The sequence below is a fragment of the Camelina sativa genome, chromosome 6, assembly GCF_030686135.1.
Source record: "Camelina sativa cultivar CO46 ecotype springtype chromosome 6, ASM3068613v1".
In the NCBI taxonomy this organism is placed as follows: Eukaryota; Viridiplantae; Streptophyta; class Magnoliopsida; order Brassicales; family Brassicaceae; genus Camelina; species Camelina sativa.
The window spans coordinates 1737394-1756064 of NC_141885.1; the positions used below are offsets into that span (position 1 = coordinate 1737394).

Genomic DNA, 18671 nt, shown 5'->3' on the forward strand with positions numbered 1-18671 from the left:
CGTGTCTGTCATCATTTTCATCGACGACATCCTGGTTTATTCTAAGAGTCCTGAAGAGCATGGAGTGCATTTGAGAGCAGTTCTGGAGAAGCTGCGTGAGCAGAAGTTGTTTGCTAAGTTGAGCAAGTGTAGTTTCTGGCAGTGGGAGATGGGTTTTCTGGGCCACATTGTGTCTGCAGATGGGGTTTCTATAGATCCGGAGAAGATTCAGGCTATTATGGATTGCCCTAGACCGTAGAATGCCACAGAGATCAGGAGTTTCCTTGGTTTGGCAGGTTACTACAGGAGGTTTGTACAGGGGTTTGCGGGCAGAGCACGTCCTATGACTAAGTTGACGGGGAATGATGTTCCTTTTGTCTGGTCACAGGAGTGTGAAGAGGGCTTTGCAAGCCTGAAGGAAATGTTGACTACTGCTCCGGTGTTGGCTTTGCCTGAGCAGGGAGAACCCTATGTGGTTTATACAGATGCATCCAGAGTTGGTCTAGGGTGTGTGTTGATGCAGCATGGGAAGGTGATTGCCTATGCTTCGCGGCAGTTGCGGAAGCATGAGGACAACTATCCTACTCATGACTTGGAGATGGGTGTTGTAGTTTTTGCCCTGAAGATTTGGAGATCTTATCTTTATGGCGTAAAGGTACAGGTGTTTACAGATCATAAGAGCCTGAAGTATATATTCACTTAGCCCGAGCTGAACTTGAGGCAGAGGCGGTGGATGGATCTGGTGGCGGATTATGATCTGGAGATAGCCTACCATCCTGGTAAGGCTAACTTGGTTGCAGATGCTTTGGTCGGAAGCGGGCGGCTTCGGCTCAGGAGCAGGATATGGATTCTCTGGTAGGAGAGATCAGTGCGTTGAGCTTGTGTGCAGTTTCTCAGGAGCCGTTGGGTTTAGTTGCAGCTGATAGAGCAGATTTGTTGAGCAGAGTGCGGTTGGCTCAGGAGAAGGATTTGGGGCTGGTTAATGCCTCAAAGGATGTTGATTCAGAGTATCAGGTTTCGGCTAATGGTCTATTCTGGTGCATGGGCGGACCTGTGTGCCTAAGGATGAGGAGTTGAGGCAGGAGATTCTGAGAGAGGCTCATGCGAGCATGTTCTCTATTCATCTAGGAGCGACTAAGATGTACCGTGATCTCAAGAGGTACTAAGGACGTGGTTAGTTTGGTTGCGAGGTGCGATTCGTGTCAGCTTGTGAAGGCTGAGCATCAGGTACCATGTGGTTTACTGAAGAGTCTTCCCATTCTAGAGTGCAAGTGGGATATGATTACTATGGACTTCGTGGTGGGTTTGTCAGTATCCAAATTAAACTGTTAAATTTGGATACCTTATAAATCAAGCTTCCTGCTCATTTGTACTCAAAACATATTAGTCATATATTTATAGTGATTATCAACCATATTCCAAAATATTTAGTCGATGTGGGATATACAATACACTTTTTCTGTAAATTAGTTTACAAATTTACATATATATAATTTCTGTGTTTTTTATTCTTTCTATCTATACTAATCATAATTAATTACTATAATTTCGTTAAGGAAATATTGAAAATCTAAAGTAAATGATGATTTGTTTTTATTTAATTGTATTAAGTTGATTTGTTGTTTTTGTAAACATCTCACAATATAAAAACAAATCAAATTAGTTTACATATATATACAATTTCGTATTTAATCTATTGATTATTTTGGAAGCAACAAAGTCACAATTGATAAGTATTAAAAATTTCTCATTATTATTAACATTTGTGATAATTATATGGATTAATTATAGTAGTAGTTAATATTTGATATTACTCAAGCCATTAAATACTCTAATACCATTTTCCTTTTTTATAGGGATTATACCTCTGTTTGGTTGTGTGTTTAACTATTCTTGAATCAAATAATATACAAGATCCGAAAAATATTAATCTAGAGAACAAACAGATCCGCAAATTTTTTTTCTTCTATTTTCGGGTTAGAGAGGATCCGCGTCCCGACCCGGTTAGTTTTAAGTGATCGACCCAAGGGTATAATGGTCATTTAGATAAATCGAAACTATATGTTAATTTAATGAAATTAAGTGATTCTCTAATCATTTTTAATGAAAAACGTATCAAAACAAAGTCATGGTCCAATTTGAGTATAGTGAGTACTTCAACTTTAATAGAATAGATGCAATTTAACAACGGATCAGAGCATGTAAAAAAAATTATCTCAACAATATTATACTTTTTATTATTAAATATTTAAGTAGTAATGATTCCCACTATATAACCCATCTTGAAGTACACTAACGAATTCTTTATTTTTAAAATTTGAACTATGCAACATGTATAAATAAATTTAATATTATTAAATTTATACAAAATAAAAATGATCTAATAATAACTTTTATGCCATACTGAAAATATAGGATTAATTAATCATTGAAAATTATTTTTCAAATAAATTTTAATACAATTTTTTTAATTAAAAATAATATTGTTTATGTTACGCAGGAATCACACAATGACAATGTATAAACAATTACAAATAATATTTATTTAATTGCATAATTTTATTTTGGCAATTTAATTGATCATTAGTTTATATATATTCATAATTTTTAAAAAATCCCAAACTTAATTTCTTACACAATATTTTAATGTCTTTATTTTTAAACATTAATACAATTTACACATTATTTGTATTCTTCTTTATCTTATCCAAATTCATGAGAATATTACAAATTTCTGTTTTTTCATATTTTATCATATTTCTATTACCATTTACTTTTTTATTCTATTGTTTTATCCAAATTCATTAGATTCATATATCTATATTAAATTCTCTTAGTATATATAAATTTGTTTTTTTAATCATTATAAGTTGAGGAAAGTCTTTGACAAATGTTACAATCTATTTAATATTAGATATACTTAAACATATGTTGTGACTAAATTAGTTTATGACATACATATATCACAATCTATTTAATATTAGATATCACACATGTCATGATCTGATTAATATCAAAATGGGGCATTTGATCAAATTTGATTATAAAATACCACTTTTATATGTTGCTAGGAGTACTTCCAACATTTTGATTATAATAAGATCATAACCCACACAAAATACATAAAAGAATTGTTAGTGAGAGCAAGAACAAGTAACGGAAAATGGATTTGCTGGTGATTTTGGTGCTATGCATCGTTCTTATAGTCTTGGTGGCTGTTGGTGTTTGCCTATGTTGCCTCTGTAAAAAGGGTACGTATATCTTATAACAAAGTCGTAATACCTACTTGATGATGTGTTAAGTGTAAATAAACTTATATTTTTCTTTAATAATTAGGTTCCAATAAGAAGAAGCCGGCCGACCCCAGTGGTGAGGTTTAGGAGAGTCCGAAGTGAGTAAAACATGAGATATTTGATGATATTTGTAAATTTATTATTGGTTCAAATTTGTTTTTGATTTAAATTTTAAATCTATAACTTAATTATAATATATTGGAACTACTGATATTATATATTTGTGAGATACCATTAGAGTATCTAGACTAGTGTGGATGCTCTGACGGGAATTTGTATTTCCTTGAATAAGACATATTACAAAGTATAAGCGATAAGCATATGTATTGGCGAAAAGTCTATGATATATTGCTACAATGGTTTAAAATGTGTTTGGATAGTGAATAAATCTCACCAATTCTTTATTAATATAGTTTTTTTTTCTTTTACGGCGATTTCATAACTCAAATTCATCAAATATTACAACTTTGATTTCTTATGTAAAGAGTAACTGATCGAAAACAACCAGTAAAAAGTAAAAATCAAACGGTTTAGTTATAGTTGAACAATAAATCATTTGGTAAAAACAAGAAATCACTAGTTTTCTTCTATCTTCTTTAATCTCTATTAATTTTTCTTCTTTACTAATACATTTACAAGTCTTCTGATGTTTATTAACATTTTTTTAATTGAAATTTTATGAATCAAATTAAGTTTATATCATTTTGTCATATAAAAAAAATATTTTAGCCATTAATTTCTGATTTGCAAATCACTGAAGGAGCAATACTGCAGTACCTCCTAAAAATCGCGCATTCCCTGTGACATAATAGGTTGAATATTTTTTCATATGACAAAATGATATAAACTTAATTTGATTCATAAAATTTCAATTAAAAAAATGTTAACAAACATCAGAAGTCTTGTAAATGTATTAGTAAAGAAGAAAAATTAATAGAGATTAAAGAAGATAGAAGAAAATTAGTGATTTCTTGTTTTTACCAAATGATTTGTTGTTCAACTATAACTAAATCGTTTGATTTTTACTTTTTACTGGTTGTTTTCGATCAGTTACTCTTTACATAAGAAATCAAAGTTGTAATATTTGATGAATTTGAGTAATGAAATCGCCGTAAAAGAAAAAAAAAACTATATTAATAAAGAATTGGTGAGATTTATTCATTATCCAAACACATTTTAAACCAGTCTAGCAATATATCACACATAGACTTTTTGTCAATACATATGCTTATCTCTTAAACTTTGTAATATGTCTTATTCAAAGTGTAACATCCGCGAACCAAAACTCTGCGTTTTAGGGATGGGTGTCGATGGACACCAAGAGTGGTGTCGGTCGACACCACTTATTTCTAGTTCGACTAGATTAAGTTTTTGATCGATTTTGGTCGGTTTGGGTTAAGGAAAACCATAGAACCGGATTATTTAAGTGGCTAATGTGTATGAGACCACTAATTGTAGTTTATTATTATTTATTATTTATTATTTACTATTTATTATTTAAAAAAAACAGATCATATCGTTTCCAGAAAGAAATACAATTCGTGTCAGAGCATCCACATTAGTCTATATACTCTAATGGTATCTCACAAATATATAATATCAGTAGTTCCAATATATTATAATTAAGTTAAAGAGTTAAATTTTAAATCAATAACAAATTTGAACCAATCATAATATATAATATCAGTAGTTCCAATATATTATAATTAAGTTAAAGAGTTAAATTTTAAATCAATAACAAATTTGAACCAATCATAAGTTTATAAATATCATCAAAGTATCTCATGTTTTACTCACTTCGGACTCTCCTACACCTCACCATTGGGGTTAGTCGGCTTCTTCGTACTTATTGGAACCTAATTATTAAAGAAAAATATAAGTTTATTTACACTTAACACATCATCCATTAGGTATTACAACTTTGTTATAAGATTTACGTACACTTTTTATAGAGGAAGCATATGCCCAAAACAACACCCCAAAAAATGATGAATAGCCCCACAATCACCTCTGTAGCCATTTTCCGTTATTTGTTCTTGTTCTCACTAACAATTCTTTTATATATGTATTTTGTGTGGGTTATGATGATCTTATTATAATCCAAATGTTAGAAGTACTCATAGCAACATATAAAAATGGTATTTTACAATCAAATTTGATCTTAACATGCACTCAAATGCCCAATTTTGATATTAATTAGATCATGACATGTGTGATATCTAATATTAAATAGATTGTGATATATGTATGTCATAAACTAATTTAGTCACATCATATATTTAAGTATATCTAATAATAAATAGATTGTAACATTTGTCAAAGAGTTTCCTCAAAACTTATAATGATTAAAATAAAAAAACTTATATATACTAATGTATATATATATATATATATAATGGTGAAAACATACCCAAATAATAAATTTTATTATTTACGAACCTAACTGAAAGAAATAATAAAGTATACCCAAATCAGTAATTTAATGGTGAAAACTGAAAACATGTGTAATGTATTGTAAAATGATATTCAAATCACTGTAGCATTAATTAATACATATATATTTTTTCTATACATATTTTTATCATCTTGTATAGAAAATAGAATGTGGAATTGCATTGTATAACCCAAAAAAACTTTATAATTTATTGAGTAGCTATACTAACTCTAAAAAGGTGATATAGTGTTTATTTTATATAATTAGCTGGTTGTTCGCGCTATGCGCGTAAGTTTTATTATCTATTTATTTTTATTTTATTTGTTATTTATTTTTTGTTGTTATTTTGCCTTTTGTTTTTATATTGTGATTCATTGGTTTGGTTGTTATTTAATTTTTTTAAGTTGGGTAGTTTTATAATATTAATTATAATATAATTGAAAATTTTGAAATAGTTATTGCATTTGTATTCAACGTCATTGATGCTGCACATTATGGTTGATCGAACAACCGCCAAAATAGCATAATAGAGTTGTATTTTTGTTATCCTGACTTCATGTAATGATTGTTTGTCTTTTTCTAGCATTGATCGGTCTTTGTTTTGTTTTGTTTCCAATCCAGCTTATCTAACCAGAGTTTTCCTTCCACAATATTGCCTCTGCATAACATTACAATTTTGTAAAGGTAAATACTAGTGCTGTTCGTAAATATTCCAATCCTGAATCTGTGTTGTTTTTGTGAAAATATTCTTGAATTCGTTTTATGTAGTGTTTCTCCACATTTTGACTTGCGAGGTATTTTTCCATGAAGGTCTTTGTCTCTATTTATTGTTGATAATAGATTCATACTTTGCAGCCTTAAGTTAGATATTTTTGTTTACTCAATTGTCTCGGGCTGCCTTTGCTTCGAATATATGTCTTACGTTTTTGCGGGAAACGCGAGCAACTTGTGCCATTATATCTTCAAAGATTTCATTTGGGAGTTCCTCTAGGGTGTATGGTTTTACTTGGTACATTTTTTTATGTTTCTTCTGAATTGTTTTGGTCATAATTTTTCATGTATTTCATAGTGTTGACGTGCATTGGAGTTACGTTTTGGCATTATGGCTTAATTGTTGGTTTGTCTTTATTGTTGGTTAATTATGTGTTTTATATTGAGATTTTATGTAGTATTGTCGTTACCTCTCTTACTCATTATTTTATCATATCATTGTCTGAGTGAAACGACTTGACCCGTTTTTTTAATAATAATAAATAATAAATAATAATAATATATGACCCCATCTGCAGACACTATATGACCCAGAAAACCCATCTCACGCTGGCAGAAATTACACTTGCTCAACTTAGCGAACAACTTCTCCTCCCCCAGCTTCTCCAGTATTGCCCTCAAATACACTGCATGCTCTTCAGGACTCTTCGAATAGACCAGGATGTCGTCGATGAAAATGATGAAAGAAACGTCCAGAAACTCCTGAAACACGCTGTTCATCAATCTCATAAACGCAGCTGGTGTGTTAGTCAACCCAAACGGCATCACAACAAACTCATAATGCTCGTACCTCTTCCTGAAAGCAGTCTTCCTCACATCTGCCTCATCTATCGGGATCTGATGATAATCCGACGCCAGATCTATCTTGGACAACCAAGTAGCACCTCTCAACTGATCCAACAACTCATCGATCCTCAGAAGAGGGTACTTGTTCTTCACAGTGACCAGGTTGATACCCATGTAATCAATACACAAGCGGAAACTCCCATCCTTTTTCTTAACGAATAACACCGGCGCTCCCCACGGTGATACACTAGGACGGATGAATCCCTTGCTCAACAAATCCTCTAGCTGCTTCTTCAGCTCTACCATCTCTGCTGGAGCCATCATGTAAGGAGCCTTAGATAACGGTGTCGTCCCTGGTTCCAGTTCAATCGTGAAAGGATCAGACCGTGAAGGTGGTAATCCCTGCAATGACTAGAACACATCCTCAAACTCCTCCACAACCAGAATACCGCTAACCGTAGACTTTCCCACTGACACTGGCATAGATATAGTAACCAAAAAAGCCTCACGGCCCTTCTCGATCATCTTCCCAGCCTAAATGACCGAGATCACGAGACTCCCCGAAGTCGGTCTAATCCCCTGATAAACCAACTTCCCTCCTGAGCGCTCAAACTCCACTCTACCCCGATGACAATCGAGATAAACCGTATGCCGATGCAACCAGTCCATCCCCAAGGTAACGTCATACAGCTCCACTAGGCTGATAAGCAAATCCGCAGGCTAAGACTCTCCCGCGATCTGAATATCGATACCCCTTTCTCTACCAATGACCCTCAGAAACTTGCCTCCAGCAACTCTGACAACTCGTGTACGCTCTCCGGGATCACCCACGATACCCGCACTCTCTGCACACTCAGGGGTAATAAAGCTATGAGAAGCTCCAGAATCAAACATAACGTGGGACTTAAACCCTCCCACCAACAAGGTCCTTACACAAACCTCATGTGCTGAGAACCTAACACTTTATCACAGGAAAACATAAGATCTGAACTTACTAAGAATTCACAAAGATAAAGTACCAGAGATTATAAATGTGATCGACCCGGCACTGGTTCCACCAGTCTCGACAGTCGTGTAAACTCGGGGCGCCTGCTCAATCCGTGCCACCTGCTTTCCTCCCAGCTGCACCTGCTGCAACGCCGCCACTGCTACCGGTTGCAACTTGGGACAATAGGGATGATGTGCCCTGGCTCCCTCCAATGATAGCACACACGATCTGCTGCCGTCTGAGCACTCATCTTGGGACAGCTAGCAACCTTGTGATCCTTGCCTCCACACCCGCAGCAACTCGGACCACCCGGCCTCTGCGTAGCCTCCCATCTCCTCTTGGTTCCCTGCGCAGGCTTGCCGCCCTTGCTAGAACCTCCCTAATATTGTGTCTTGCTAGGCTGGAGTGCTGGGCTAGCCGCCACTGAGTGTGCCCGAATATCCTCCTCAATCCCTGTTGTAGTCTCAACCAGCTCCGCACGCGTAGCGTAACCCCGCCCTCTATAGTGAACCCTCAAGTCATCACGTAGGGCCCTCAAAAACCTCCTGATCTGAGCCTCCTCAGACTCCATATCCCGACCCCCATACCTCAAAAGTTGACTAAACTCCAAGTCAAGCTCCCGCACTGACCGAGTTCCCTGAACTAGCTGAAGGAACTGTACCTCCAACCTATCCAGTGCCTCTCTAGGGAAATATTTGCGGTTGAACTCCAAGACGAAGTCAGCCCAAGTCATTTCCATGTGCACTCTCCTGGCTGCCATAGTACTCCACCACAACTGAGCATCACCAGCCAAATGGTGAACCCCAATGTCGACCCAAAACTCCTCAGGACATCTCAGAGTATGGAAGTTGCGTTCCACACTCGTCCTCCACGCCTCCGCAGCAGTACGATCTGTACCTCCCGAAAACGCTCGGTACGAATACGACCCATCTCTGTCAGCATGCTGATATAACGAGAATGGACCCCCACATCCGCAGCCACTGGCTGCCGCTCCTCCGCCACCACTGGTGGCACTACCCGAGCCTGAGCTGGTGCCACAGGCGGCAACCACTCAATCAACTGTGCCAGCAAAACCGCAAGGTCAACACCCAGGACTCCACCCACTGGGACACCCACACCTAGGGCCCTAACATCACCGGCTACTGGAACATCAACACCGCCCCCTCCGGCCACACTCACGGAATCCCCCTGGACACCCTGCGACTCGCCAACACCCTTTGCTGTCACACTCTGTTCCTTGGTCTCACTAACCACTGGGACTCTCCCCCTACCACGACCACATCCGAGTCCACGACCACGACCAGTAACAGCATCCCCTCTAACCATCTGCACTACCATGAACAGAAGGCTAAGCACACAATTAACATAACACAGTAACGTAAACTCACCGTGGAATCACACTGCAGGCTCGAAGAGGATGTTTTAGGACTCCATGCCATACACAATTGACTAAATCACATAATCAATCAAGACATGCAATCCAAAACATCACAAGGGAAACCTTGTGAACCCAAACCTAGAACAGTAAGGGCTCTTATACCAAACTGAAACGACCTGACCCGTTTTTTAATAATAATAAATAATAAATAATAATAATAAATAATAAATAATAAATAAACTACAAGTAGTGGTCTCGTACCCACTAGCCACCTAACCACAAGCACAACCAACATCGGAAATAACAGATACCAATATCCAAACAATAATCCAATAAAATAATAATCAATAACCAATAATAATTCCAAATCATAAACTAATGATCCAAACAGCATAAACCAGAGAACCAGCAATCCTAAACAACATTCTAGGACTCAACTCTAGCAACCTAACAGAAACCAGAAAACCAAGAGAACCACTAGAACACCCTCCTCTTCATTGCCCTGATTCTACGATCACACTTTGCCTTTACCTGCATCACAAACACAAACTGCAATGCATGAATATTTTATAAACACTCAGTAAGGCAATCCTCCCATCTACTGGGCTATACACACAAGCAATATAGTCATCTCTAACCATCAATAAACAATCAACAATCAACAATAACAAACCAGGACTCAGCATCGACCGATACCAACATGCATTGACCGACACCAGTTGGCGGTTGCGTCGACCGACGCAAGATCTGCATCGACCGATGCTTCCATTGCATCAACCGACGCATGCTCGACATAGCACGAAAACCCTAAAGTTTACGCGCCGTCCTCGCATTTGCATCGACCGATGCACAAAGTGCATCGACCGATGCAATGCCGAGCATCGTTTTCCCCCAAAGCTTCTCGCCGGATCTTCGTTCCTACAACCACAAAACTCGATCCCAAGCCACAAGAAAGCTTCCCAATATCCCAAACAACAATCTAACAAGCCTAACAACACATAACAAACAAATCAGAGATAACTCCAGCTTAGATAAGCCATGGTCATGCACTTACCTTTGCCAAGATGAATCTGAACCTCAAACAAGCAAAACAACGCTCCTAGGAAGCTCCTACAACGATCCCAGCTACAGATCTCTACAGGAACGGCCTCAAAATTCCAGAAATCACCAAGGACACTTAAGGAACTTTTCTCTCTTTTGTTTTCTCTCAAAAATGGCTAAACTCGCCGAATGAGACAAAACACTCGAGTTACGGGTTTTTTCTAACCCAAAACGCAGCGTTTAACTTAAGTCAAAACGCAGAGAACTGAACCGGCATCGACCGATGCACCTTCTGCATCGACCGATGCACCTTCTGCATCGACCGGTGCAATCCCCAAACCGAGATTTTGGTTCACGGATGTTACACTGAGTAATTGTGTTTAGTGGCGTTTTTGTTTATTATCCATTGTGTGAGTAATTTTGTTGTGTGGCTTGATCTCAACAAATTTTTAAATTATGTTTTAAATTTATTATGAACTTGTTGGTCTACACTTTTAAAATTTAAGACATATTGTATTGAAGTTGTTGATGGTCTCGGAATTAACCCTTTGCTCTATTTTTTTGTCCTAAATACTATTAATTATTATACTATTAATATTTCGACATGCAGACCAATTAGTGACAGCTAGTCATGTGGGAAGGTTTTTAATGGGTGGGGACAAGGGTTCGAGGAATGTCTGGTGCACCGATAACCTACTGGTGGATGTGGATGTGAGTTCTTTTCTACGGTGAAGGGTTATGATCGATACCCTGCAGGGCCAGCTTGGGATCCATAAAGGCGGCTAACAATGAACTAGTGGAGTCTACGGGACGGGTTGTTATAGGAAAACCTAAAGTCAGATATTTAAGGAGAAGTTCGTGTAGTTTGGCCACTTTCAGATATAAATGAGAGAGATATGTGCCACTCTTTTCAGTTTTAGGGAATAATATTAATTAATATTATTTTAATTTTTAATTAACGACATAATTGTTTACTTCTGTTTTAACTATCGATAGAACATAGAAATATTGCTGTATAATTTTTCATAGAAATATTGCTGTATAATTTTCTCTACATTGAGGTAATATTTCTTCTTCTACATATGCACTTTTTGATGAAGAGTAAGAGGAAACCGATTATGAAAAATGAGCTTATTGATTTTTTGAATGATGATGGTAAAAAAATTGAATTATTTTTGCTGTCCAAGCACCTATTTTTAAAGAATGGTGGATGAAAGGGAAATAAAATTTTGCAACTAAAAGAATCTTCATTAAAAGAAAAAAACTAAGAGTAAAAGAATAGCCACAACATTTGTATATAAAAAAAATCTCTTTTCATGTTTTTAAGTTGTAACTGTACAAGTTATTTGTTTGTTACATGTGTGTGGAGATAAAAATTATAGAAAACAGTTATAATAACCATGCAAAAATATATACTATTAGAAACAAATGAATGTAACTAAAGAAACGAATAATGAAATCATAAAACACTAATAAATATGACAAAATAAATTCTATAGCACAAAATAAAGATAATGAGAAATCAAACATATAGGTATCTTCTGTTAACAAAAAAAAATGATTATAAAAATAATTAATAATATGATAACAAACTCATAGCCCAAATTTTAATTGACAGGATTATATAATTTATCTACTAATTAGTTCACTATTAAAAATAAACAAATAAGTAACCCTATTAGTGTTAATTTTGTATAGGAAAAAACATATATATATATATATGTATTGACTTATTGAATCATACATAATTGATTGAAAAACTATATTGTGAAAAAGTCATCAAAAGAAAAAACTTAAAAAATGGGTGGACAAAGTCTCTGTTGTTTAATAGAGTAAAAAGTGCTGACATGGAGGGCGATTAAAAAAGCGATTAGGGTTTTCTTGCTTGGCAGCCAAGTTTGATGGTTCCGGCAGATCCGCCGCCTCCGGCTACCGAGTCCGGAACACTGTTGTCGGATTCAGCGTTACAGTTGGATGTTGAGGGGAGTCAAGGGAGCTCTGTTAAGGTTGTGGGGTCAAAGGATGGGGTCTCACCCACTGTTTCGATTGGGTTGGGTTCGGGTGAACAAAAGTTATGGCTAAAGGCGGCAAAGAAACATACTTTCACGAAACAGGCTTTTGTAGTTACAGAGGTTGAGGGGAAGCAGCGTGTTGTAGTTCTAAAGGAAGTGTTTGCTTATGCGAAGCCACTGTGGGAAGATTTTGTCATTGGCAAATTTCTTAATGAAAAAGATCCCCATGTGGGGAAGATCCATATGATTGTTAATAAGATTTGGAGATTGGGTGATAAACCTTCACTTATTGATGTTATAGTGGTTAATAAAACTACTGTAAAATTTCGTGTGCGTAGTGAGAGTATCCTCTCTAAATGGACACCTTTCGCCGAGGAGGCACAACCAGCTCTGAAATCCGTTCCATTGTGGGTTGTCTTGAAGAATGTACCACACACCATGTTTACAAATTAGGGATTGCAGTTTTTGTCTAGTGTAGTGGGTACACCTATACGTTTACATCCAAAAACAGAGGCATGCTCAAGCTTTGAGGAAGCACAAATTCTGGTGGAGGCTGATCTCACAGAGACGTTACCAGTTGAGTATCACTTGGCTGGTGAAGAAGAGGGAGAGTTAGATAATGTGGTGAAATATTCTTATCCTTGGCTATCTCCTCAATGTAGTCAGTGTCGTAAATCAGGACATCTGCAGGCTGCTTGTCTGACAACAATGGTATTGCCTGAACAACCGGTTTCACCCAAGGTTCTGGTGGAAAAGGAAAAAATGAATATGGGGTTTGGTCATCTGAGAAGCACGCCTATCCGGGAGTCTATCCAACAGTCTGCCGAGGTAAGTTTGGACGGAGTCGAGGCTCCTGTGACCGATATGGGGATAGAGGGAGGTCAGGGGTGGATAACACCACAAAAAAAGGTCATAAGTATATCTCTAATCCACCTAAAACGACTTCGCGGTTGCAGTCTGGAGAGGGATCTCTGTTATCTAATTCTTACTCGGTTCTGAGTGAGAGGGATGAGGATGACGAGGTCGATAATGAGAAAGAGGAGGAGGCGGATGTCTCTACGGATACATAAGCGAACCCCTCTATTTCTATTGTTGCTGGTAGTTCTTTTACAGCTCCTCTAAACCCTACTTTATCTGCACAGGCAGACTCTATTGCGCCTACGGTGGGAAAGAACGGCTGTGGAGTCAAAGCTATTGTTATCATGCGGGAATCTATTCCACGTGCTTCAAAAAATGCGCATAAATTTGTTACCAACCCTTCTACTCAACCTCAAAGAGACCAGAGTAGGACGGGTACCCAACAATAACTTATGTCGAGTTTCTTTTGGAATGTTCGCGGTTTCAACAAAATGTCAAAACATTCCGTAGTTCGAGATTGGGTTAAGAAAGGTAATTTTCAGTTTGGTTGTATTTTGGAAACAAGGGTAAAGGAATCTAAAGCTGCGAGTATACTTGCTTCTGTTTTTCCTGATTGGTCTTCCTTAACTAACTATCCTTTCAACCATAAAGGAAGGATATGAGTGGTATGGAATTCAAATGTTCATCTCACACCGTGTTACACAAGCAGTCAATTGATCACCTGCTCGGTCTTGCTGGAAGGTGCTGAAAAGGAGTTTTTTGTTTCATTTGTCTACGCAGCTAATGGTGTTGAAGAAAGAAAAGTGTTGTGGGAGGATTTGAAATTTCACCAAGACTCTCCATTGTTCCGTAACAAAGCATGGATGGTCTTTGGTGATTTTAATGAAATTTTGAAGGGGGATGAGCACTCACTCTCGGATATTCAACCTATTATGTCACATGGAATGCGCGATTTTCAGGAGGCACTGCAGTATTGCTCCTTCAGTGATTTGCAATCTCACAGTCCGCTGTACACTTGGTTCCATAAACGTGAGTTTTGTGTTATATGTAAGAAGCTTGACAGGGTTCTTGTCAATGATACTTGGCTGGCTGAATATCAACAGTCTTATGGTGTTTTTGAGGCGGGAGGCTGCTCTGATCATTTACGATGCCGCATTAAATTTGGGGGAGAAAAACCTCGACTACGACGACCTTTTAAGTTCTGCAACGCTTTGGCAGAGGATGAAAATTTGTTGCCTGTGGTTAAAGAGTTCTGGGACGGTACTGAGATGTTGTTTCACTCGACTTCAGCAATGTACATGTTTTCCAAAAAGTTAAAAGCCTTGAAGCCGCAAATAAATCAGTTAAGTCGTGATCGTTTAGGCAATCTGGAAAAAAAAACTAAAGAAGTGTTTGCACATCTATGTGCTTATCAAAATGAAACAATGCAAAATCCTACCGATCAGACAATGCAGAGGGAAGCGGTTGCTTATAGTCGATGGCTATTTGTAGCAGGTTTGGAGGAAAAAATTTTAAAACAAAAATCTAAACTACACTGGCTTAAGGTTGGAGATGGGAACAATAAGGCTTTTCACCGTGCGGCTAAGGCCCGTGAAGCACGTAATGCAATAAAGGAAGTTCTGTGTTTGGATGGTAGTATAGCAGATACACAACTGACAATTAAGCAGGAGGCGGAGATATTCTTTCGAGAATTTCTGGGACATAAGTTGCTTAACTATCAAGCAATCGATGAAGCGGAGCTCTCGAGTTTGTTGCCATATCGATGATCATAATTGGATCAGACAATGTTGGTTAAGGATGTCACAGACGCTGAGATATGTGATATCTTATTTTCTATACCAAGAGATTCTTAATGCGACATGGTCTGTCATTAAGAGTGATTTTGTTGTCTCGGTTCAATCTTTCTTTAAATTTGGTTTTTTACCGAAGGGTGTAAACACAACCATTCTAGCTCTAATTCCTAAGAAGAAAGAGGTGAAAGAGATGAAGGACTATAGACCTATTTATTGCTGAAATGTGAAATATAAGGTGATATCCAAGCTTCTTGCCAACAGACTTAAACGGCTTCTGCCTGCATTTATTTCTCCAAATCAGTCTGCTTTCGTCAAGGACATGCTTTTAATGGAGAATGTCCTCCTGGCTTCTGAGATAGTTGCTAATTATCATAAGGATATTGTGTCGTCTAGAAGTGCTATAAAGATTGATATCTCTAAGGCATTTGACTCTATTCAATGGCCTTTTCTGCTTAGTATTTTTGGCACTATGCACTCCCTGACACAATTTATCAACTGGATTGAGCGTTGTATTACCACTGCTTCATTTTCAGTTCAAGTGAATGGTGAGTTGTCTGGACTTTTCTGCAGTGAAAGAGGGTTGCGACAGGGTTGTTCTTTATCTCCCTATCTATTTGTGATATGCATGCAAGTCTTGTCCGCTTTGCTTGATAAAGCAGCCAAGGAGCGACGAGTTGGGTACCACCCGCGATGTAAGAATATCAGTCTTACACACTTATGTTTTGCTGATGACTTATTGGTGTTTATAGATGGGACCAAGGCGTCTACTGAGGGTATTCTTCAGACATTTCATGACTTTGCAGGCTTCTCAGGACTGAATATTAGTCTAGAGAAGTCTACACTGTACATGGTCGGAGTTACAAATACTGAACAAGATGTGATTCTTCGCTCATTCCCATTTGCATCAGGCTCTCTACCAGTCTGTTATCTTGGTTTGCCCCTCTTAACCAAGCGTATGACAACTTCCGACTATACACCGCTACTAGAGCGCATCAGAGAAAAATTCAGCAGCTGGACAGGGCGCTATCTGTCATTTGCGGGCCGTCTACAGCTCATCAGTTCAGTTATCCACAGCCTCACAAACTTTTGGATGTCAGCATTCCGCTTGCCAACAGCTTGTACAAAGGAGATAGACAGTATGTGTTCTGCATTTTTGTGGTCGGGTCCCTCTCTCAATACAAAAAAAAAAGCAAAAGTCTCATGGATAGATGTATGCTTACCAAAGGAAGAAGGTGGATTGGGTTTGTGTTCTTTGAAAGAAGCAAATAATTAGGTGAGCTGTTTGAAACTCATATGGAGAATGTTGGCGTCGAACTCCTTATGGGTGGAATGGCTTCGAACTTACATACTCCATAAGGGTTCTTTCTGGTCTATAAAAGCTAACACAACATCCGGCTCCTAGATGTGGAGAAAGCTACTCAAATACCGAGCCTTAGCCGCGAGTTTCTTTCGATATGAGGTTAAGAATGGAGAACGTATCTCCTTTTGGTATGATAATTGGTCGCCACTGGGCTGTTTATTCACTATTGCAGCCTCCCGGGGTACAATTGATTTGGGGATTGGTCTCCACGCCACTGTGGCGGAGGCACTCACTCATTGCCAAAGACACCATTGAGCAGACCACCTGAATCAGTTCGAAGCAGTTCTCATGACAATACGAAACAGAGGACTATTGGAAACAGAGGATGTGGTACTTTGGCGGGGCAAAAAAGATCAATTTAAGACTAAATTTAGACAAAAGAGACTTGGGAGCAAACACGGACATCCCGACAGCGGCAACCATGGGCAGCTGGTATCTGGTTTTCCCAGGGCACTCCTAAGTTCTTCTTCATAGTGTGGTTAGCAACGGGCGATCGCATGCTGTCCTGGAACTTACGAGTTGACGCCTCCTGTTCTCTTTGCTCTACGTCACAAGAAAGCTGAAACCATCTTTTTTTCGAAGGCTCTTACTCCTCAGCGGTTTGGACAGGTCTAGTTTCTAAGTTGCTTATGACCAAGTTCTTTACGGACTGGGACAGCAACGTGCATCTCCTAGTAGACACTTCTCTGGGGTCTGCTACTCTGTTTCTACTCTGCTATGCTTTCCAGGCATCGATTTATACGCTCTAGCAAGAGCGAAATAGACGTCGCCATGGAAAGACACCAATATCCTCTGATCAGCTCATCAGAAATCTAGATAGACAGGTCCGGAACAAGCTGCTCTCTCTTCAAGCTGGAGGGAGGTTCACATCTTATATGGAGTAGTGGTTGGGATCACGCTAAAGGCACCAGTTTTTACAAAAACAATTTCTAGTTATGTATCAACATAAGAATTAAAAACATGCTGCACTTAGATGTAAAAACTACATTTTTTGGAAATAAATTTTATATTTTATTCAAAAAAAAATTAACAAATGAATTATTTTGTCTAAATAAAATTTGGGTCGGTTCGTAAATCGACGGGAAATTCCTTGCTTTCAAAACTTTGAACGTCGGTTTACATTGTGACGTTATTAAACCGACGTGTCCCATCGTTTTTCTTGTAGTGTATAGAATATCTTGTTAGCCTCTTTTTATATATGTGTTGTACTCTTCTTCTTCAATCAATAAGAGATCATCATCAATCGACGTCAATGACGATCATGATTCAACTGAAGGAGATGATGCAGCTGAACCTCTCTTTGACAAAAGTATATTAAGTAGGAAGACAAGAGAAGTTGTGGTTGTGGTCGTGGTCGTACTCTGGAGAAATTATATTTAAGGACACTAAAGGAAATCAACTGATTAAGTGACACAAGAAACAATACCACTCCCTGGTTGTCTTGACTCAAATAGATGCCAAAAACACAAAACAAAGCATCTGAGGAAGAGCGTTTCTCAAGAATGTAATCAAAAATTTTGGCCTCTATAATTAATGTTGTTGTTAAAGCATGTTTCATCTCCATTCTAATTAATCTTATCTGATTGCTATATAAGAAACCATATCTCTCCGGTGAACAACACTTTATAGAATACACGAACAATACAAACTCTTTCATCAACACTTTATAGAATAACGATACAATGTGATATTGTGATATATGACTGCACGCCTAAAGAAAATTACGAGAACGTAGCCTAAGGTTAATCCTCTCAATACGTTTGGTAAACTTCTTACAGCAAGTTGTAAATCTGTGTGTGATACAAAAAACTGTAAGTTGTATTTTAGTTTAAGTCCAATCCTATATTTTAATATAGCAATAGCCAATAGGTACCATTTTTATATTAAAAATAACACTAGTTTCTATTCAATAAAAAATATTAAATTACGAAATACTAAAATAGTATAACATTTATAATAAGATGTTATATATTTTATT

The 18671-nt window shown here is 37.5% G+C and overlaps 2 long non-coding RNA genes across 2 annotated transcripts; one reads left to right on the forward strand and one right to left on the reverse strand.

The window, feature by feature from the left end:
- The first annotated feature begins 2972 nt into the window (after window positions 1-2972).
- Window positions 2973-3680, forward strand: LOC104790081 (uncharacterized). The gene is made up of 2 exons (XR_768623.2): window positions 2973-3230; window positions 3316-3680. It is a non-coding gene; the product is annotated as an uncharacterized LOC104790081 (long non-coding RNA).
- Window positions 3681-4862: 1182 nt separating this feature from the next.
- Window positions 4863-5387, reverse strand: LOC147942126 (uncharacterized). Its single transcript, XR_015558991.1, has 2 exons — window positions 5214-5387; window positions 4863-5128 (listed from the first exon to the last, which is right to left on the reverse strand). It is a non-coding gene; the product is annotated as an uncharacterized LOC147942126 (long non-coding RNA).
- Window positions 5388-18671: the final 13284 nt, after the last annotated feature.